This window comes from Panicum hallii, chromosome 7 (genome assembly GCF_002211085.1).
Source record: "Panicum hallii strain FIL2 chromosome 7, PHallii_v3.1, whole genome shotgun sequence".
Classification (NCBI taxonomy): Eukaryota; Viridiplantae; Streptophyta; class Magnoliopsida; order Poales; family Poaceae; genus Panicum; species Panicum hallii.
In genome coordinates, this window is record NC_038048.1 from 34,547,201 (window position 1) to 34,571,155 (window position 23,955).

The following is a 23,955-nucleotide window of genomic DNA, read 5'->3' on the forward strand; positions in this document are numbered from 1 at the left end:
GGGGTTCGGAGCCACCTATTGCGCCGCCGGTCTCTTCGCCAGATCCGCGATCTTCACCGAGCCATGCCATGTTGAGCAACTCTTCTGCATCCCTCTTGCCGGCGGCAGAAGCGATCCGCGATCTCCCACCGCCTCCGAGCGAGTCCTGGCTACCCAGCACCCTGACGGAGGAGAACCTCCAGGACATGGAGGAGCGCGAGACCTTGCCGGTGAAGGCGATCTCTGGCTGGAAATGCTGCCTCGGCCAGGAGATCCCCTCGGAGGACCGGACCTAGATCTTGGTCTTCCGGTCCTTCTATGAGAAGCGATTATGCCTGCCTGCGGGAGCCTTCTTCCGCGGGCTTCTTCATTTCTACAGTTTAGAGGTAATGCACCTCAAGCTGAACTCGATGGCGTAGATCGCGACCTTCATTCATATCTGTGAGTGCCACTTGGGCATCGCTAACCATTTCAATCTCTAGCAGGCCCTGTACCACCTCAAGGGGCACCCGTCCAGTGCCCGCCCGAATGTGGTGGGCGGGGCTACCTTCTCGCTCCATTAGGGGTGGGAGTACCCGGAGCTCACCCTTTGGGACAACAACAAGTCAAGATGGTAATGGGTAAAATCCACGCAGATATCAACTTCGTAAACCCGTACCCGCGTGCTAAAATCCGTGCCCGCAACCCGCCACGGGTAGAAAACAACACACGTACCTACTATCCGCGGATAGCTGCATGCCCGCGGGCACACCTGTGTACCCGTAAGCTGAAGAGGAGTAGATCTGCAACTGGGTCGGGGGCTAGGGCGTCAGCATCTGGTCCTCGTCTCCTGGGACAGCAGGGCGGCGTCATGCCTGGGAGTGGCCATGCGCCTATGCCCCATCCCCATGCGCTGGATCTGAGTGGTGGGTGGGCGGGTTGGGGCGTGCGTTCCTGTGCCACGCAAGCGCGGCCACAGCCGCACTCGATGCTGCCACGTCGGGCGGCTGGAAGCGCGGGCCGCGATCACGACGCCTGGGTGGAGGGAGGATGTTGGCGGCCGGCTGGCGGGAGGAACAGAGGAAGGGGGCGGTGGCGCACAAGGACTCAGGGAGGAGCTTGTTGATGAGGATGGGGACAGCGGCGCCATGCCCGAGTAGCACAGGGAGGAGGGGAAAGGGACGAGGCGGTGCATAGGCTGGAGGAGGGAGGAGAGGGGCGGCGGGCGACGGTGCGTAGGAAGGGGAAAGAAGGAGGAAGACTGGAGAGGGCCGGTGGGCGGCGGCGCACATGGGGAATAGCGGACGCTCGGGTGAGGCGCCTAGGTGCGGGCTGCAGGAGAAGGAAAGGAATGAGGAGATGAGGTGAAACCCTAAATGAAGTTTATATATTAGGGGTTTAGGACCCACATGTCAGCCGCTAAATCGGGTTTGGCGGGTTTGCGGATATTATTTTTTCAATCCCGTTAGCAGATATCCATTGGGTTTAAGATTGTACACGCGCCCTCGCTCGCGGGCATAAATGCAAACCCGTATCCGCGCCCGTCGGGTTTGCTATCCGCGGGAACACGGATATTTTGTACCCGTTGCCATCTTTAGCAACAAGGGGTGGAACAAGCAGCGGTTCATCATGGTGAATCTGGCTCCTGGCGTTCCGCTCCGCACCAGCTACACGCCGGAATACAAGGCCTGCTAGGAAGATCTTTCGATCGCGGAGGAGATGGTCCAGGTGGAAGAGCTCCTCCGCGAGCTGGCCACCCTAAAGGCCGCGAAGCTGACGGGGGCCGTGGTGGCCCTTTCTTTCTGCAAGCGGCTAACGCAGCCGATCCGGGCCTGGGTGCTGAGTGCCCAGTCGCTCGCATGATGCAAGGGGTGATCCGGGACAGGGGGTGCCCGAAGGCACACGGCTTGAAGAGGCCGACGGACCTGATAAGTTTATCTTCTGCCGAGTTGTTTTGTTTGATGCTCTATTTTTGCTTCGGCTGGCCGAGTCACCTGTTTGGTTGTTGCATGGTGTGAAACTTGCAAGCCAAAGTACTGTTGAACTGGTCCCTGCCCCATTGCCAGAAGGGGACCATGGGAAGGAGATTGAGCCCTCCGTTGAGCTAGAGAAGCCGATGGAGGATGTACTGGAATACTCATCTGACTCCTCTATCAGGAGTGGGTCGGACGTTGAGATTACGGGGGCGTCGGGACCGCCAGCCACGCCCGGTTCCGTGATGAGGAGGCCACGCCGCGCCATTCGCAAGGTCCCGGGCTCCAAGGCGCCGAAGGGGGCGGTCCTGCCAAGGGGCGGGCGCGCCTCCAGTTCCGAGGCGTCGGCGGAGGACAAGGACGGTCCCGCCAAGGAGGAGAGGGTGGCAGCCCGAGGGCTGTCTCAAATGCAGGGGTGAGGGTTGCCTCTTCGGCTGGCGCAGTCACTGGGAAGCCAAGCTTCAGCGCGCCCTACAGCAGGAAGTAAGGGCCTGTTTGGGACTACTTCACTTCACCAAATTCGACTTTGCTTCGCGAAACTGTAGCCAAACACCCTCAACTTCACCAGCTCAGCTTCACCAAAAAACGTGAAGTTGGCCCCAACTTCACGAAATCCATGAAGCAGCTAAAAGGATACTTCACGCGTAGTCATTTTGAACTCCATCGTGAAGTTGGGGGAAAATTACCCACCAATGCCACTGATTACACACCTGAAACGTTTTTCTTCTATCTCTCCCGTACCCGCCCCCCCCCCTCTTCCTCCCTCTGTCCGCTCCCATCCTCTGTCCACTCCCATCCCTCAAAACCCTAGGTGCCGGCATGACCACGCGCAGCGCGGGCGGCGCGGGCCCCGGCGCGGGCGGCGCGGTGGGCGCGGCGGGCCACGGCGCGGTCGGCGCGGCGGGCGCGTGGGGCGCGGTCCACTGCGCGGGCGGCGTGGCGGGCGCCTGGGGCGCGGGCGCGGGCGGCGTGGGCGCGGGCGCAGCCGGCGCGGCTGGCAAGGGTCAAGTACAACTCTTATAATTCAAGAACAAATTACAAAGATTGCTGATTCGGCCGAGTCGTTTACATCAAAAAAGCAAGCTGAAGTCGTTTCTATCAAAGAAGTGATGGATGTTGTCTTGGATTGTGGGGCACAATATGGTAGCAATGAGCATGATATTGCTACCCAGTTATTTGTAAAAAAGGAACAAAGAGAAATGTTCTTGACCCTTCCTACTAGAGAAATTCGTTTGAATTGGCTTATAAGGAGGTACAACGACAACTATGGGAATTGAAGGCTTCGAGAAATATTTTTGAGCGCTTTTTTCCAGTAGTGCTATTTTTTTATTTTATTTCAGTTTTCAGATTGCTGCTAGGGAGTACCTTGTTGTTGACTACCTGTAATCATGACATTGTTACTACTACTACTTGTATCCATGACATCGTTACTATTGCTACTTGTTATTATTTTCAGATGTATGAAAGTGAGAGTGATGGTTCGGAGGAGTCAGATGATGATAGTGCTGAGTTTTGGAACTTGATTTTGTGTGGTGCTAAAGTGGCAGAGAAATATGTTGATCTCTACCTTAACAAAAATCCACCAAGGATAGCGGAACAAAGTGGCATGGGCTGGTTACAATATATCTTCAGAACTCCAGGTGAATGTCATTCTCAGTTGCGCATGAGCACGGAAATATTCATGGATTTGCATAATTTATTGGTGTCAAGGTATGGACTGCAACCATCTATGCATATGAACACCTATGAGGCTCTTGCAATTTTCTTATTCATATGTTTTGGAAATGAGTCCAATAGGAAATGTCAAAATCGTTTCAATCACTCTGGTGAAACTATTAGTAGGAAATTTACTGAGGTTCTAGAATCTTTGATGGAAATGGCAAAACATTTTATTGTTCCAAAAGACGCAAACTTTCGTACCGTCCACAAAAACATAGCAGATGATAGAAGGGCATTTCCACACTTCAAAGATTGTATTGGTGCTCTAGATGGGACACACATTAGGGTATCTCTACCCCCTAGTGAACAAGTAAGGTATATTGGAAAAACAGGGATACCGACTCAAAATATCCTAGCAATTTGCGACTTTGACATGAGATTCACTTATGTTTCTGTGGGGCAGTCGGGTTCTGTGCATGACACCACTGTGTTGTATAATGCAATGAAGTTGGATCGAGAGTTCTTCCCACACCCTCCCAAGGGTAGGTAATTTATGGCTGGTTTCTACATTTTCTATTTTGCAACTCTACTTCTTTATTATCTAAACATATCATATACTTTTTATTTGTAGGTAAGTATTATGTTGTTGATGCCGGATATCCTAATGGACCGGGATACCTAGCACCATACAAGGGTGAGAGGTATCACTTACCCGAATGGCATAGAGGTGTAGAACCAAGGTCTCCTAAGGAAAAGTTCAATCGTATTCATGCACGAGTTCGTAGTGTTATTGAGAGGTCATCTGGAGTCTTGAAAATGAAGTGGCAAATTCTCTATAAAATGCCGATGTATCCATTATGGAAGCAAAAGATGATACCGATAGGACTCATAGTGATCCATAATTTCATCCGTGAGCATAACAGTGGTGATTTAGACTTTGAACATGTGGAGCGTGATGAAAATTATGAGCCTACAATACCGGAAAGGTATAACAAGTATGTAGTACCCTCGGATGGATCATCTCCAGTACCCAATGCGCCTACTATGGATGTTTTCCGGATGCATTAGCAACGGCTATTTCTCAAAGTTGAATGTAGTATGAGTAGTAGATCATTGAGACTTGATATGTAATGGAATTATTTTAGAATATTTATACTTTATTATCTATTTATAATGTACTGTTATTTTTTAATTAAGCGTTTAGATGAAAAATCATAAATAAAATCCTCTCATACATCGTTCAAGGGCATAAGTGACTTTTCCAATCCAAATCTCTTTTTTCTGAAGCTGAAGTTGGTCTGCTAGCCAAACACTTTCAAAAACTCTGCAACTTCAAAGCTGAGCTGCTCTGCTGTGAAGTTCATAAAGCTGAGCTGCGATTTGTGAAGCAGAGCAGTCCCAAACAAGCCCTAAGTTCTCTGCTCCTTTTACTTTTAGTGTTTGCGATGATGCAGCTTCCTTATGTTATCTAAGTGCTAAATAAAATTTCCAAAAAGAAGCAATAAATTAAACCATCTACTCCCTCCATTTCAAATTGTAGGTCGTTTTGACAAATCAAGATACAAGATTTTTGCTATGCACCTAGATAAACATCGTATCTAGATGCATAGAAAAATTACGTATTAAAATTTGCGTAAACAACATATAATTTAAAATGGAGGAAGTACCTGTAAAGCAACCAGACACCCTCGCACCCTCTTGTTTTAGCTAGCGGCTTTGCATGTTTTTCCGCTCTCGTGACCAGACCTGGCAGGCAGGCATTGAGGCTACCTTACCTATAGCGCGAAACACAGCGTATGTGCTCGCAGGCAGACTCTGGATCGCTAATAGGTGCATACAGGTACATGCATCACGTCCAGAATGTGCCCGGGCGGCTCTCCTACAGCATGCAGCCGTAAAACCAATTCGTTAACGTGCCGTATTGTTACAGAATCAGTAACAAGAGTATCTGCTACATTCCTGGTTGCGTAGCTCGATTCGCACCTAAAGTGATGTGCACCTGTGCGGTGCGGTGTTTGCAGCACCTTGAAGTTGGAACGGGCCAATGCACAGGATGATGGGATCATCCATGTATCTGCCCCGGTATTTGGAAGAGGAAAGGGCCCCTGCGTCTGGGCGCAAAATACTAGTGTAATATTAAAATACTACTCTTGGGAGAGGGGGGAGGGGGGGTGCACAAGATGACAACGCGCCCTCGCTCGCGTTTAAGGTTGTACACGTTTGGCGGGTTTGCGGATATCATTTTTTCAAACCCGTTAGCAGATATCCGTTGGGTTTAAGGTTGTACACGCGCTCTCGCTCGCGGGCATAAATGCAAACCCGTATCCGCGCCCGTCGGGTTTGCTATCCGCGGGTACACGGATATTTTGTACCCGTTGCCATCTTTAGCAACAAGGGATGGAACAAGGAGTGGTTCATCATGGTGAATCCGGCTCCTGGCGTTCCGCTCCGCACCAGCTAGGAGGATCTTCCGATCGCGAAGGAGATGGTCCAGGTGGAAGAGCTCCTCCACGAGCTGGCCACCCTAAAGGCTGCGAAGCTGACGGGGGCCGTGGTGGCCCTTTCTTTCTGCAAGCGGCTGACGCAGCCGATCCGGGCCTGGGTGCTGAGTGCCGAGTCGCCCGCATGATGCAAGGGGTGATCCGGGACAGGGGGTGCCCGAAGGCACACGGCTTGAAGAGGCTGACGGACCCGATAAGTTTATTTTCTGCCGAGTTGTTTTGTTTGATGCTTTATTTTTGCTTCGGCTGGCCGAGTCACCCGTTGGGTTGTTGCATGGTGTGAAACTTGTAGGCCAAAGTACTGTTGAACTGGTCCCCTGCCCCATTGCCAGAAGGGGACCATGGGAAGGAGATTGAGCCCTCCGTTGAGCTAGAGAAGCCGGTGGAGGATGTACTAGAATACTCATCTGACTCCTCTATCAGGAGTGGGTCGGACGTTGAGATTACGGGGGCGTCGGGACCGCCAGCCACGCCGGTTCCGTGATGAGGAGGCTGTCAGATCCGGGGCCACGGGACTGTATACATAACGTAGTTTAAAGAGGTTTAAGAGATTAAATCCGTCTTATCTTTTTATTTATCTCGTTTATCTCTTATTTATCCTGTTTAAGTAGGAGATAAAGCTAACCGATACAGAAGGAATCTACTCGAGATATGTTCTGGTACGGTTCCTTGGCTAGTATCGGTTAGGATTCATATAACCCTGGCCTTCCGGATATATAAGGGAGGACAGGGACCCTCTCAAAACAAGATCATCAAGATCATTCTACACCCAAGGGAATACAAACCACAACACAGGACGTAGGGTGTTACGCACCTCGCGACCCGAACCTGTCTAAGTTTTGTGTTCCTTGCACCTTCGAGTTCCTGATCTCGGTGTCTCCTCACCTAAACTTATCACCTTGGGCATACCCCTTGTTGGGCAGCCGGTTAAACACCGACAGCTGGCGCGCCAGGTAGGGGGGCACGTCGAAGATCCATTGGCGAGCTCGATGGCATCTGTCCAATTCACCAGGTCAGTTCCCTCTCAGGGCACAATATTTGTTTTTAGCTCGTGGGTCTACATCGCAGATGGTGCGGGCAATTTCCGTCGATTCCTCGTTGACATGAAGCCAAAGACTCCCGCGGCGGATCTTCGCAGCGACCTCGACAAGTTCGTTGATGATCTCGACGACTTGACGATCCATGCTTCCGCTGCAAAGGTAGAGGTGGAGTCTACTCCCGGCGCAACTTCATCCGGCGCTGCGGCAACTTCCCTTGGGTTGGATCGTTCCAATCTAAGGATTCGCGTAACCGATCCCAACTCGGTTCACGCAATTTGGCCACTGATCTTCAGGAGGCCGACATCTCCGAATCCCTCTCTACATTAGAGAAGGACCTGGATTCTCTGCTCCAACTTGGAGGGCCCGAAGCCACCGCATGTCGGGGGGCTTCGGGTTGTTTTGGCGCCAGTGATCTGATGATCACCGACACACCGGAGGCGCGCTTCGTACATGTGGCAGAATCGCCTGAATTATTCCGGCTCAAGTGCGCTAGCCCTCGCTATACAGCCGATACTAACTCAACGCACTTCAAACGGAACAATCCATTGATCTGTCGGGTCTCCGCCCGATTCAACCACGGTTCAACAGGATCGAAGCAGGTTTACCTCGCACGAAGGCGAGTTTACAATCGCACAACAGCTCACCAACTTTTAATTCACAGAATATTAAACATTATTACAAGCTGTTTCAACTTCAAGTAGACTTATACAAACATTGTTTAAAAATCACAAGCTAAACAGCTTGTCCAGGTTCACAGCGGAAGGAAATTCACACGCGACTACACACGTCACGAAGGTTGACATCAGGTTCAGCCCGAAACATGGTGTCATTTCGGAGGGTCACTGCTATCTGGGGACGGATCTCATTCCACGGACCAGCCAAACGGAACAGAGGTTGGCCATGCTGTACTATCCGTGGGGTTCTCAAAGGTCATACCTGAAAAATTGACTAGCAAGACTGAGTATACTAATACTCAGCAAGACTTAACCGCTTCATGGTATACTTAGCCATGTAACTAGACTCATGAAGATTTGAAATGGTTCTGGGTTTAATTTCAGCTGAAAAGCAACAAATAGTATGAGCTAACTTTCATATTTTAGCTTTCAGATTCTAGTTTTATTAACCATTCTAGGTAAGCACCTATACTAGACAAACAAGGCAGAGATTAGCATCCATCAAGATTACTTCAACAATGGTTACTGTTCTTACTCTATGTAGCAGAAGGAATAAGCAGTCTCAATCTCCGCGAGAAACGGACGATTCTGAATCAAATTTCCAAACCTTGCAAGGGTAAACCTAACTCACACGCTTGGAACATCCAACGATAGTTCCGAAGCAACCGTTTGCCTTTCATTCCGACTCGTGGAACAGGACCACCACAAGGGACTGTAGGACCGTACGCACACCAATTGTGCAGGACATACGTCTGTAGCGCAACTACATGACCGTACTCCTGTCCGCTGCGCGGAACGTACTCTCGCACATCGGTGCGTGGGAAAAACCAAATTACGAGTGGTGGGAGGTATGTCCACTCCTCGGGCCGATTGGTTACTAGGCTTACCGCTTTACTATATTTCGCGGCATGTGGCTAGTACTTTCAAACGCTTAGCCACCACTACCACACACTGCGACCTTATCAATTTTTATCAACACAGACGGGGTAATTTTCCAAGTCATGATACTGCATATGACCCCGTCCATCATCCTTATAGTGATTGCAGAATAGTAAACATTCAACTCTTATATCGCGCGAGTGACAGGAAATCACCCGACTTCTGCCGGTCCTATTAGCAGAGCATCTATTCGATACGGACTCAGGCACAATACATAGGTTTCTAGTATTCATGCATCTAGGGTTCCATTTCAACTCCTAGACTTAATGCAAGATATAATATATAAGCATAAAATTGTATAAATGTAGTAATTTGAAATACTGGGTTATGCACCGGGGCTTGCCTTCTTGAGCGGGGCTCGGGGCAGGAGTGTCAAAGATTTCCGAACTTTGGTTTGGAGCTTCAGTTAGAGTCTCGACGACGTTTGCAGGATCTTCAGAAATCCCTTGCTCAGTTTCCGGGACTAGCTCGTAGTCTCCGTCGTCGAGTGTCGTTGACTCTACATGATATGCAATGATTTGATTTAGATGGTTCTTGAGTTAAGAGTTTTATTTCACGATAAAGTTGCATAAAGCAAGAGGTTTAAATATAAACTTATTGTTGGTATCCTAATTCAATTATCCTAATTAGTTGAATTAATTGAATTAGGTTAATAAGTTTGATTTTTAATTTGAAATCTATAAAGGCTATGGCCTTGAATTTTTGTGGATAAGCTTATTCCTAGTGGATAAGCTTACTATGAAGTTTTCATAATTTTCTGAAAATAGAAGCTATAGTGTTTGAATTAAGCTCAAATTTCAAGTTTAAATACAAACCTTAAGTAAAATAGTGTTGTAAATTTGTAAAATATTCACTATGGGCTACTCTATTGTAGATCATCACATGGTAAAAAGATCTATGTATAAAAACCTTAACAACATGCTTAATTAAATTTAAACCCCTTTCAAGCTTGATTTCTATAAGTTTAAATTAATTCAAGCTAGGGTTCAGTATTATAGGTGAATTTTTCACACAAGATCACTTGTATTCGAAACAAGCTACTCACCAAAATTCACAGGAAATAAATTTAATATGCAAAAGTTACACTCAAGATACCCTTTTGCTATATTTTAAAATAACTCTAAAAATATTTGGTTTTAAACTGAACTTCAGTAATAAAAGTTGTAGAGTTAGATTTCAGGAGTACAAAAAATTGGTTTGGCCATTTTTAGATTTTTTTTACAATTTCCTATGGATTTTACAAGTTGGCTGATTTGAATTAAAGGGGGGTACTGATTTCCTACGGATAGGCCCCTGAAAACTTTTGAATCTTTGCAATTGGGTCCTTCTCCGGGTTACACAGGAAAGCCGATCGGTGCCGATCGAATTCTGGCGAGGGGACTCACCGGCGGCAAGGGGCAAGTGAGGGGAAAGGTTCAGGGACTCACGGCGGTCACGGGGGTGGCCGGTGTCGGGGAAGAGAGGGACTGTGGCGACGTAACGACGGCGAACAGAGATGGGCGGCGGAGCTCCGAGGGACGTCGACGGCGTTCCGGTGGCTGGAGGGCAGGAGAGCGGCGGAGGAGTAGCTAGAAAGCTTCCCCGGGATGATGTGGTGCTGATGGTGGGCTTGGCCGGGGCTAGGGGGCAGTGGATCGCCGGGATGACGGCGAGGCCGAGCGGCGGCGGGAGCACGAGCTCACCGGCGCTGCGGTCCGATCGTTTCGGTGCACGAGGGCGAAATTGGGTAGGCTGGGGAGCACCAGTGGGTCGCGGCGATGCTCTAGGAGCAATGGATCGGGGATGGGAGGCGGCAGCGGTGGCTGTCGACGGCGAGCAGAAGTTGCGGCGGTGGTCCGGCGAGGTGGAGAGCTCGGGAAGAGGAAAAGCAGTGCAACTGTGGGTGTGGGAATGCAAGAGTGGGTTCATGGGGAACTCCAGGATATGCTCGGGGTCCAGAAGAAGGCACGGTCGCGACAGCAGGAGCTGGCGAGCTCGGCAGCGCGCGTGGCGGCTCGGGCGACGACGGCGCGACGTGAAGAGGCAGGGAGGGGTCCAGCGCGGGCTGGGGAGCGGCGGCGCGGGTGCTGGGGCGGCACGTGGCACGGAGGGAAATGGCACGGGGGCAGTTAAGGCACGGCACATGGCCAGCGAAGCGGCGGGAGTCAGGCGCGAGCAGAAACAGAGCAGGGGGACTGGAGGTAGATGAAGAGGGACTCGTTTGTGATTTTCCAAAAGTGCAGAGACTCCACTGTAAAGCTTAGTTAACTTTCAAACCATAGCTCAAATGAAAATGTGCCCAAAAGCAAAAGTGTAGAGTTCAACAATATCTACAACTTTGCTTTAAGGTTCAGTCGCAAAAGAGCTAAGGATTTGAATATACTTTAAAACTTGGCTAAGTTTTAAACTTTATATAAATCCTTTTTAAAAACTACATCCTTTGTGTAGTTTCACCTATATTTGCGATTTAAAAGCAAGTTCTTGACTTTTGCAAAACAACCTTGATATATTTTGATTTTACCTCCCATTCTCACCCATTTAACACTAAAGGACCTAAATTTTTCAGAATATATAAAAATATCATTTTTCCCTTTGCATTCAAATTTTAGCACACATACACAAGATCAAACATGCACACTTTATACTAGTGTAGTTTAATCCTAAGTACCTTCATGTCACAGTACATTGGAGGGGTATGAAGCTCTCCGATCTACTCGAGGCTGAGGATCGACTTGTGGCCCACCTCGAGCCTTTGCCTTTCCAGGAGGGCAGGCCGTTGGCTGCCGTGGTGGAGGAGTCGACTGAACTAGTCGACGCGAGCTCTGATGAGCTCGCCTCCTGCCAGGTACTAATGGTGGAAGAAGGCAAGGACGATTGCGATTTTCCTATCATCGAATTTGATGCGGTCTCCGAAGATGAGGCCACAGCCAACGCCGGCGACGAGAACGACGCCGATCGTGAGGCACGGAGGTCCAAGAACAGGGCCCGCACAATTCGGCGGAGGAGGGTCAACTAGCGCAGGCGATGTATGCATCGCGAGCTTGACCCTGAATTCGCCACTATAAGCGAACGGGGCTTCAGGACACCGGTGGCCAACATCGCCAGGGTTACGGCCATACTCGAGCGCAGTAACGATCCGAATGTGCGTCAAGCACTTCTTTACGCACAAAGGGCCTGGATCCAGCTGGATCAGCATAACCCGGCGTCTACCGTCAGGGAGGAGCGCGTGGACGAGAGCCGGAGTCAGGCTCACAGCCGAACGGCCAGCGGTCGTCCTCGACCTCAGCCCAGCCACAACAACGACAATGCTCGCGGGAGCCAGGCCCCTGGCGGGAGGCAACAACCACCTCCAGGGGGTAACCCGCGATAGGCCAATCATCGGCCTCCTCCAGAAGACCTGTGCCAGCACATTAATGAAGGCCGCGATGCACGGTCCGTGATCGACTCCAGGTGCAAGGCTCGAGAAGAAGCCGAGACCGAAGGTACTGACAGCAGCGACCGTTTCCCAGCTTTCTCCGCACGGTTCAGCAGCTACAAGTATCCTGAGGGCTTCAAGCCGATCGGCATCACCAAGTACGACGGCAAGCAGACTCCTTAAGAATGGCTACGTTGCTACTCCACGGCCATTGAAGTCGCAGGGGGCTCCAACATCACCAAGGCCGTCTACTTCCCGATGGCTTTGGACCCTGCGCTGCTCACGTGGTTGGAGAGCCTCAGCAACAACTCGATCGACTCCTGGGAGCCGCTCAAAAATGTCTTCATCGACAACTTCCAGGGGGCGATCGCTCGAGCAGGTACTCGTCACGATCTTGCTCAGTGTAAGCAGGAACGTAACGAGCTCTTACGCTCCTACACACGCCATTTTTCCGATGTCCGCGCCACAGTCGCTAACATCTCGGAGGAGGACATCATCGATTGCTTCTACAACGGCATCACCGATCCAACCATCTACAAAGACTTCGGGCGGAACAGGCCGAAGACTATTGCGGGACTGCGTGACATGATGCACGATTGGTCCGAACAAGAGGAGAAGATGCAGGAGCAGTTTCCGAGGCGCCAAGATGGCAATCTGAGGTGTCCTCACGACAACCGCAACGACAAAAGCCAGCGGGACTTTTCGGGTCCACCCTGAAAGCGCAAGCCAGATGATCTCATCATGGCTGTGGATCGTCCTTCGTGAGGCAAGAAGTCGACAACACAGGAGGAGTTCGAGAAGCTTCTGCAGAAGAAATGTCCATAGCATCCAGGTTCCAATCATGCGACAATTGATTGTTACCACCTCCGGAGGACTTTCAGTAATTCCGGTGGTGGCAAGAAGAATAAGAAGCCCATGGACAAAGAAACCAAAGATGATGACCAAGGGGACCAAGGGCGCAACCCGAAGTTCCAGGACGCTTCGAAGACCGTCAATGTCATCTTCGGGGGGGATGGAGACTTCAGTTTCTGGCGGGAACAAAAGCTGCTTCTCCAGGAGATCATGTCCGTCGAGCCGGCAGCACCACGACCACTTCGCTTGTTGGAGGTGCCCATCTCATTCTCCCACGAGGATCAGTGGACAAGCTTCTCAGAGCCTGGTAAGTTCCCTTTGGTTCTGGACCCGGTGGTGGTAGAAGTCAGGCTCACTAAGGTGCTCATCGACGGTGGGAGTGGCCTCAACCTCATCTTCGCCAGCATTTTGAGGAAAATGGGTTTGGACTTCATGGACATGCTGGCTCCAAGCAAGTCTTCCTTCTACGACATCGTCCCAGGTAATGCGGCGCACCCACTTGGCATGATGGTTCTCCCAGTCACTTTCGGCATGAGGGAGAACTATCGCACCGAGTTCATCAAATTCGAAGTTGCTAACTTCGAATCTTCTTACCATGCTATATTGGGCCGTCCGACACTCGCCAAATTCATGGCAGTACCGCATTACGTTTATCTGCTTCTCAAGATGCCAGGACTAAGTGGAGTACTTACTCTCCGAGGTGACTTGAAGAAGTTGTATGATTGCAATTAGGAGGCGATCCAGTATGCTTTGACTACTCGTGTGCCAGATGCTTCCGGGGAAGTACTCGCGGCTGCGCAACAGCTCTCCCAGTCCGGGCTGGAGATCCCTTCGAGAAAGGCCAGCAAGTCGAGCATCCAGTCGACTGATGACGTGGCCCTCAAGACGATCCAGCTCCAGGAGGGTGATTCATCTAAAACCGCTGTCATCGGCGCGAGCTTAGGTGAGAAATAGGAACTCGCGCTCGTCAGTTTCCTTCGGGCTAACCGAGATATATTCGTGTGGAAACCAGCGGATATGCCAGGGGTGCCCAGGGAGCTGATCGAGCATAGTCTGAATGTACACCCAAAGGCTGTGCCTAAAAAGCAACACCTGCGACGTCTTGCTCACGACAAGCGTGAGGCAATTAAATGGGAAATAGCTAAACTTCTCGCGGCTAAATTCATTAAAGAAGTAATCCATCCAGAGTGGGTAGCTAATCCCGTTCTTGTAAGAAAAAAGAATAATGAATGGAGAATGTGTGTTGACTACACCAATCTCAACAAGCACTGCCCAAAAGATCACTTTGGGCTGCCGCGCATTGATCAAGTTGTCGACTCGATGGCTGGTTGTGTCCTTCTTTGCTTCCTTGATTGTTATTCAGGATATCATCAGATTGCACTCAAGGAGGAGGATCAAATCAAGACAGCGTTCATCACCCCGTATGGAACATATGCTTACAAAACTATGTCCTTCGGGTTGAACAACGCAAGAGCAACCTATCAGCGCGCGATCCAGATGTGCTTTGCTGATCAGCTGCATCGGAACGTTGAAGCCTACGTGGATGATGTGGTCATCAAGACCAGGAATTCCGACCACTTGATTGCAGATTTGGAAGAAACGTTCAGCAGCCTGCGCAGATTTTCGGTGGAAGCTCAACCCAACCAAATGCGTTTTCGGAGTGCCATCAGGAAAATTGCTCGGTTTCATCGTCAGCAACCGGAGAATTGAAGCCAATCCTGTGAAGATCACGGCATCACTGATACGGAGGCTCCAGCCACAATCAAAGATGTGTAGAAGCTGACAGGATGCATGGCAGCCCTGAATAGGTTCATCTCCCAGCTCGAGGAGAGAGGACTACCCTTCTTCAAGCTCCTAAAACGCCAGGATAAGTTCCAATGGACGGAGGAGGCCGAGCGGGCCCTGCAAGATCTGAAACATCACTTTCAGTCTCCTCCGATCCTTACAGCACCATTGCCGGGGGAAGTTCTACTACTCTTCATCACGGCAATAACTCATGTTGTCAGCAGCGCTATTATAGTCGAGTGAGGTGAGGAAGGCCATGCATTTGGAGTGTAGAGGCCTGTATATTTCATCAGTGAAATACTCTCCGAATCTAAGGTACGATACCTGGCAGTTCAAAAACTTTTATATGCAATTCTAATTGCATCAAGAAAGCTGCGCTATTATTTCGACGAGTACAAGATCACTGTGATTACGGACTTTCTGTTGGTGGATATTCTTCATAATTAAGATGCCACGGGGCGTATATCAAAGTGGGCAGTTGAACTGGGGGCTTTGTCAATCGACTTCAAGCCACGCACTGCAATCAAGTCTCAAGCTCTAGTCGATTTCATAGCCGAATGGAGGGAGAATCAAATTCCAACTCCAGTCGACAAGCCAGAGCACTGGACCATGTACTTTGATGGGTCCCTCAAGCTCGACGGTGGCGGCGCCGGAGTTCTGTTTATTTCTTCAAGAGGTGAACAATTAAAGTATATCCTTCAGATACTTTGGGAGGTATCCAATAACGAAGCCGAGTATGAAGCACTCCTTCACGGGCTCCGTTTGGCGATATCACTAGGTATCAAGCGACTTCTTGTATATGGTGATTCCCTATTAGTTGTTCAGCAAGTCAACAAAGAGTGGGACTGCAACAAGGAAATGATGGATGCTTATGTACAAGAAATGCGCAAGCTGGAAAACAAATTTTCCGGCCTGGAGGTTCATCATGTGTTACGGGAGTATAATACTGGCGCAGATATTTTGTCCAAGCTGGGGTCAACTCGTGCTCAAGTTCCAGCGGGAGTCTTTGTCCAGGAGCTCAAGTAGCCATCCATCAAGTCTTCACCTCAGGTAACCACCGATGCGGGTCCTCAACAACCTGATCGGGAGGTTATGATGCTGGGTGAGGACTGGAGAGAGGCTTTTATCGACTTCATCCGGGATCAAAGGCTACCGGCAGGGATGGACGCAAGGAGCGCAGAGGCAGCTCGTGTCATGCGCAGAAGTAAGGGCTTCGTTCTAGTCAACAGCAAGCTTTACCGGCGCGGCGCCCGGTCAGGCGTTCTCATGAAGTGCGTCACGAGGGAAGATGGCTACGACATACTGCGGGAGATACATGAAGGTGTTTGCGGCAACCACGTAGCTTCAAGAACGCTGGTGGGGAAAGCGTACAGGGCCGGTTTTTGGTGGCCCACTGCAGTGTCTGATGTGGAGGATCTAATGCGCAGGTGCCAAAATTATCAATTCTTCGGCAAGCAGTCTCATGTTCCAGCGCACAACCTCATCAACATACCGCTATCCTAGCCCTTCACTTGCTGGAGCCTTGATATGATTGGGCCCTTCACAATGGTGCCACGCGGCTTCACCCATGTGTTGGTGGCTATCGACAAGTTTACCAAGTGGATCGAGTACAAGCCGATAGCCAAGCTCACACCGGATCGGGTTGTTGATTTCATCTCTGATATCTTGCATCGCTTCGGCTTCCCGAATACCATCATCATGGACTTGGGATCAAATTTCACGGCCAACCAGTTCTAGGAGTTCTGTGAAAATGCATGCATCGAGGTTAAATATGTCTCTGTGGCACACCCAAGGGCCAATGGTCAAGTCGAAAGGGCGAAAGGCATGATAATTGATGGCGAACGGCATGATAATTGATGGCGAACGGCATGATAATTGAAGAGACTCTATGATGAAAATAGCAAGAAGCGAGGCAAATGGATACATGAGTTGCCACATGTCGTCTGGGACTTCGAACTCAGCCGTCCAAAGCCACAGGACAAACTCCGTTCTTCCTCGTCTACGGCTCTGAAGCTATCTTGCCAGCTGACATCATGTGGAAATCCCCACGGGTTGAAATGTACAATGAAGGCGAGGCGGACAAAGCGAGGCAGTTAGAGCTCGATTCTGTCGAAGAGGCTCGATGCACCGCTCTTGTTCAGTCAGCTCGATACCTGCAGGGGATTCAGCGATATCACGATCGCAACGTGAAGGAATGGTCATTCAGCATAGGCAACTTGGTCCTACGTCGCATCCAAGATGAGTCCGGCCTACACAAGCTCAACTCAAGCTGGGAAGGCCCGTTCGTCATCAAGCAGGTCACAAGATCGGGGTCGTATCGACTACAATACCCCGAGGGCCACGATGTCCCAAATTCTTGGAACATTCAGAACATGCGCAAGTTTTACCCATAAGGAGGCCCGCGGGGCTAGCTGTTCTCCGGGCGCCTAGGCGGCCCTTCTCTCATCCGAATCAATTTTGAGGCTGCGTATCACAAGATTCGGAATTTAAATCTTTCTATTAACAAACGGAGGCTCCGGCCACGTTCATATAAATCGATCTCTTTTTATGAGTTATAATGGGGGCCACAGCCACGTTCATGTCTTATCGACTTCTTGTCATAAGTTGTAACGGAGGCTACCACCATGTTCATGTTTTATCGACTTCGTGTTATGAGGAGGCTTCGACTCCATTCATGCCTTATACGAATCGACTTCCGCCACGATCTTGGATGGTCGCTTGCGACGATGATTGCATTTTGCCCAACAATCTCATTCCGTTCGACTGGTTTATACCTAATTTGTTGGATGAGCTCACATGAGGAGCGATTTCGACTACATCCAGAGTCGTTGCACTCAGAGTAGTCTCTTCTTCTGCCATAAGCACGGCATTCTCGCGGTGATGCCCGCGTCCTTTCCCAACAAAATCGATCCACTCGATTGGTTTATACCTAGTTTGTTGGATGAGATCACATGAGGAGCGATTTCGACTACACCTAGAGTCGTTGCACTCGGAGTAGTCTCTTCTTCTGCCACAAGCACGGCATTCTCGCGGCGATGCCCGCGTCCTTTCCCAACAAAATCAATCCGCTCGATTGGTTTATACCTAACTTGTTGGACACGCTCACATAAGAAGCGATTTCGACTACACCCTGAGTCATCGCACCCGGGGTAGTTTTGTTTTTCTTGCCATAAGCACGGCAGTCCCGCGACGATGCTCGCGTTCTTCACTAACTAGTTAGGCCCACGCGATCGGGTTACGGCTAACTTGTTAGTTGGGTTCCTACTCGGACCTACTACGACTACTCCTAGGGTCGGTACACTCAGAGCAGTGTCTACTACTTTGCCTTTAAGTCTGGATGATAGTATAGCTAAGGCCTACACAAGTAGAGATACCGAATAAGAATATATACAAGACAATGGTACTTGTTCTTTACACCCTAATCTTGCAGTACACTTTGTACTATTTGTTCTGCTACAGGTTGGGCTTCTTGGAGATACTTGTTGAACTGCTCTTCGGTGCACTTTGCAGCCACTCCCTGTGCGAACATCCCCAGCAGGGCTTTCGGCCAAAGAGATTTTACAAATGCAAGGGCATGGCTGACGCATGCGAATGGGGCTTCCGTGAGGAACTTGAGGACTCTTTCCGGCATCGCACGAACTCGCTCCAGCAGGGGCTGCTTGTCTGCTTCGCCTTCTTCTGCTAGATCCACCATATCCACGAGTGTCTGGGCGGCTTCCCTGAGAATCTCCGGTTCCTTCTCCCGCCGCCCTTTCTCTTCGCCTAGCATCTTGACTTGCTGAAGGCAGTCGGCGAACTGTTGCTCAATGTCGTCGATCACTTCTGCAGCCTCTCGACGTCATCTGTACGGCGATACAGCAGATTCTTGACGTCAGTAAGCAGCTCTTCTTTACATATTAAGATTTTCCTAAGTTCTGTGGTGAAGATTTTTTTTTCAGAATCCAAGACAAATTGATAAATGTAAGTCCTCAAGGGAAGCAAGGGCTTAACTTGGTGCGCTTTCTTCTGCTCCTTGAGCTGCTCCTGGTGCGCTTTTTTCTGCTCCTCGAGTTGTTTTTGGAGCTCGGAGTTGGCTTTCTCGAGGTTTCGCAGGTCGTTCTTGAGTAGCCAAGTCTCTCGAGTCCTTTCCTGTTTCAGCATGTCGAGCTCCCTCCGCAGATAGCAGTTCTTCATTTTCTCGTCGGAGATGCGCTTATCCAGGGCAGCAAGCTCTTGGTGACCACTCACAACTACTTTCAGTTTTTTGGATTTTTTCTGAGAGTGTGTGATCACATTCTGCATAAAGGAGGAGATCAAGACAAGCAACTCGACAACTTACACAAGCAGAAAAGTACTCAGATCTTACCATGGCAAAATCATACAGTTCTTTGTAGGCCTTCTTGAAGGTGTTTATGTTGCCGGCCGTCAGCATTGGATCATCCACCAGATCGGTGGTGATGACATTCTTGTACCCGGGCCTGGCCTTCAGTAGTTCACCAGGACTCCCTGAAGTCCCTGCGGCATCTTCAGGCGGTGGCTGCTAGGCACCTGCAAGTCCAGATGCTTTCAGTACATAACGCCTGGGTCTAGGCAGCTAGCCGTGGGTGGTCAAACGCTTACCTGTGCTATCCGCAGGAGCGGCATTAGGGGCCTCGACTTGTTCCTCGCCACCAGCTCTGGTTTTGCCTTGTTGGAGCTCGGGAGGCAGCAAGTCGGGCAGCGTCGCGTCTGCCTTGGGGGCTGGCCCTGTGGGCGTCAATTCTCCTGGGGCTGACGGCTCGGGGGCTGGAGTGGCTGTAGCTGGCTCCGAGGGTGTGGACTCTCCTGGAGCTGATGGCTCAGGGGCTGGGGCAGCCATGGCTGGTTTCGACTTGCGTGGAGCAGCGCTTGCAAACCTAATGAAGCCGAGTCAGCTATACCATTACAAGTCGACAAGAGCAGAATGTTCATTATGAAGCAAGATGCAAACTTACAGTGCAGACTTCTTCATGATGGCCTTCTTCACCCGCAAGGCCCGTTGCGGAGTTCCCATTGCTTGCGGCGGGGTCTCACCAGCCGGTGGCGCGGTCCCTACCACAGCAATGGTAACAGCCGCAGCGGCAGACAGAGCTGATCTCACCTCTTCGAGTCCGGTCCTGGTTGGAGAAGCGGAAGGACTACAATTGGATACTGTCAGCATGCAACAATACCGATGTTTGGCGACTCAACAAGGCAGCAAACCCATACCTGGAAGACTCGACTACTTGCGCTTTCCACTTGCGCACCACCCGACGACCCTGTGGGACCAAAGGCAGAGCTTCGGTCAACTCCACGGTTGGTCCAGGGGAGTTGTCCCTCCTCGCCTCCCTTTCGGTTTCCTTCTCCGCCAGGGGCTCCCGTCCTCCGTGGACTCACCGCTGTGCAGCGCCTGGGCTACCCGGGCCCTCTTTGCTTCGGCAGCGGCGCTGGGGAGAAGGTGGTCCGCCGAGGGATGTCGGGTTGCGGCGGGTAGCTGCGGTACAATTCTGTGTGCCCCTGCAGAAGGTTTTCAGTTAGCAGTGGCAGAACAGAACTTGTTTTCAATATAAAGTAGTCGAACGCTTACCGGCTTCGGAGGCTTCTGTGCAGTAAACAGCTGCGGGACGTAAGGCACTGCATCCACATCCAGTAGCACCCGTCCAATCCGGCGGAGTGCAGCTTCGTCCGTTAGCTCCTCTGCGCACATGCGAGAAGGATCTTCAGCACCCTTGTACTCAAATCCAAGTACGTGGCGTTGCTGGATTGGCTGGACTCGGCGCTTGAAGAAGGAGAACATCACGGATGCGCCGGTTACTCCTATTTCCTTATACGCCCCGATGGTGTCTAGCAGCTCCTCGACTTGATCCATGTCCCCCCTGAAAAGCTCGATATTCCACTCCGGGCTCACAACAGGTGGATTATTTGTTTTTTCTGGGAGTTGGGGGGCATGATTTTCGATATAGAACCAATGATTTTTCCACCCGGGAATGATGGAGGGGAATTTGTACGTAAGGTACTTGTTGCTGGCTCGTTGTCTTAGTTGGATGCCGGCGGCCCCTACAACGGATGGATTCTTAGAGGTGGGCTGTGGTTTGACTCGGAAGAGGAAGCGGAAAAGATCCCAGTGGGGCTCAATTTTGAGAAAAGCTTCGCAAAAGTGGATAAAGATGGAAATGTGGCAAATGGAGTTCGGGTTGAGGTGATGGAGCTCAAGCCTGTAATAGTAAAAAAGGCCATGGAAAAAAGAACAAGAGGGGAGGGACAAACCCCGTTCAGAAAAATGGTAAAATGTGACGATTTCGTCAACATTTTCCATGGGGAAAGGATCACGAAAAGAGGCGCGCCAATTGACAAGACTCTTGTCTTGGAGCAATCCCTCGGAAACGAGCCTATTGAGATCGTTGAGGGAGCACTTACTGTGTGTCCACTCCCCGGTCGGCGGCTGCACCTCCTTCTTTTTTCCTTCCTTCTCCGATTTCTTAGACGCCATCTCTGGATCCGCTCGCCACGAGTTGCTCGGGGGCTGCGGGGAGAGGGGCGGGGAGATTTGGGGGGATTGGGATTTCTCCGAGAGGATGAAGGCGGAGCGCAGCTCTATTTGGAGATTTTTGCGGTTTTGGGCGACTTGCAGATTGGAAGCGTAATTTTTACTTGGCGTTACCGCGGGGTTAAATAACCAGCGGCTGGGAACAGTATTACTGTTTTGAAGTTGAAGAGTCGTTCCAAAGAATATTCGGAATTTGAGCGGTCATTTGGTGGATTGTTTAGATGCAATATTCGATTAATCATTTTTCAGGGTTAATTGTCCCGAAAAAAGGGGTTTTTCGAATTTCATATCTAATTTCCATCATTTGTACCATCATAATAGTTGTTTATTTTGTGACATTCTTACACCGCATGCCACGACTTTTGGATCCTTATTTCCAAACTTGAGAAATTTGGATTCAAGGCTCGGGGGCTGCGGGGTACGTGGCATCGACTACTTATTTTTGAAAAAGTAAGTAAGGAAGATTCAAGACTAATTCAACCCTCAGCCTGATTCTTCGATTTAACCTAAGGCTCGGGGGCTACTCCATATGGAGTGCAATTTTTCAATCGCACACCATATTAAAAATGTAATTCGGAGCATGAGCACCTCATAGCTTCGATGCAGTCAAGTAAGTACTCGAAGGAGAACTTCAAGATGGAGCTTCGAAAGAAGCCGAAGACTACTTCGAAAGTACTCGAGAAGCCTGCAGTACTCAGCTACGAAGAGCTCGGGGGCTTGTCAGATCCGGGGCCACGGGACTGTGTACATAACATAGTTTAAAGAGCTTTAAGATATTAAGTCCGTCTTATCTCTTATTTATCTCGTTTATCTCTTATTTATCCCGTTTAAATAGGAGATAAAGCTAACCGATACAGAAGGAATCTACTCGAGATATGTTCTGGTACGGTTCCTTGGCTAGTATCGGTTAGGATTCATGTAACCCTGTCCTCCCGGATATATAAGGGAGGACAGGGACCCTCTCAAAACAAGATCATCAAGATCATTCTACACCCAAGGGAATACAAACCACCACACAGAATGTAGGGTATTACACACCTCGTGGCCCGAACCTGTCTAAGTTTTGTGTTCCTTACACCTTCGAGTTCCTGATCTCGGCGTTTCCTCACCTAAACTTACCACCTTGGGCATACCCCTCGGTGGGCAGCCGGTTAAACACCGACAGAGGCCACGCCGCGCCATTCGCAAGGTCCCGGGCTCCAAGGCGCCGAAGGGGGCGGTCCTGCCAAGGGGCGGGCGTGCCTCCAGTTCCGAGGCGTCGGCGGAGGACAAGGACGGTCCCGCCAAGGAGGAGAGGGTGGCAGCCCGAGGGCTGTCTCAAATGCAGGGGTGAGCGTTGCCTCTTCGGCTGGCGCAGTCGCTGGGAAGCCAAGCTTCAGTGCGCCCTACAGCAGGAAGTAAGTTCTCTGCTCCTTTTACTTTTAGTGTTTGCGGTGATGCAGCTTCCTTATGTTGTCTGACTGCTAAATAAAATTTCCAAAAAGATGCAATAAATTAAACCATCTACTTCCTCCATTCCAAATTGTAGGTCGTTTTGACAAATTAAGATACATAGATTTTTGCTATGTACCTAGATAAACATCATATCTAGATGCATAGAAAAATTACGTATAAAAATTGCCTAAACAACGTACAATTTAAAATGGAGGGAGTACCTATAAAGCAACCAGACACCCTCGCACGCTCTTGTTTTAGCTAGCGGCTTTGCATGTTTTTCCGCTCTCGTGACCAGACCTGGCAGGCAGGCATTGAGGCTACCTTACCTATAGCGCGAAACACAGCGTATGTGCTCGCAGGCAGACTCTGGATCGCTAATAGGTGCATACAGGTACATGCATCACGTCCAGAATGTGCCGGGGCGGCTCTCCTACAGCATGCAGCCGTAAAACCAATTCGTTAACGTGCAGTATTGTTGCAGAATCAGTAACAAGAGTATCTGCTACATTCCTGGTTGCGTAGCTCGATTCGCACCTAAAGTGATGTGCACCTGTGCGGTGCGGTGTTTGCAGCACCTTGAAGTTGGAACGGGCCAATGCACAGGATGATGGGATCATCCATGTATCTGCCCCGGTATTTGGAAGAGGAAAGGGCCCCTGCGTCTGGGCGCAAAATACTAGTGTAATATTAAAATACTACTCTTGGGAGAGGGAGGGGGGGGGGGTGGTGCACAAGATGACAACGTGAGGTCGTAACCAGCAAAGCAAAAGGTACTAAGGCCCACATCATTTACTCCTCCTTTGCCTCCACTCCACGCTCTGCAGTCTCCACATCCATCAATCATGCACCATTCCACTCCCCGCCGGTCTCCCCCTGCGGCGCATGCTGGCATCCCGCGGATATAGCACTATAGCAGGCGTCGGAGTCGCGGCTTTCTGGCCCGGCTGTGATCAACGAGTCAGGGCTTGGCTTCGGCCCGGCTCGTGATCACGTGATCCCGCGGCCCCCTTCTCCGCAACCGGTGTGCTTGGACCCAAACCCTAGAATACCCATATAGCTAGCTCTAGCTAGGCTCTTTCTTTTTTTTTCTTCTTTTTGAATGAATAATTGCTAGGTTCTTTCATATCCGGGAGTTTATCTTAAAACACGAATAACTTTGCCGTCCATAACAGCCAAAGCTACATTCCCCACTCACCACCAAGAACCGATCCTTGAAATTT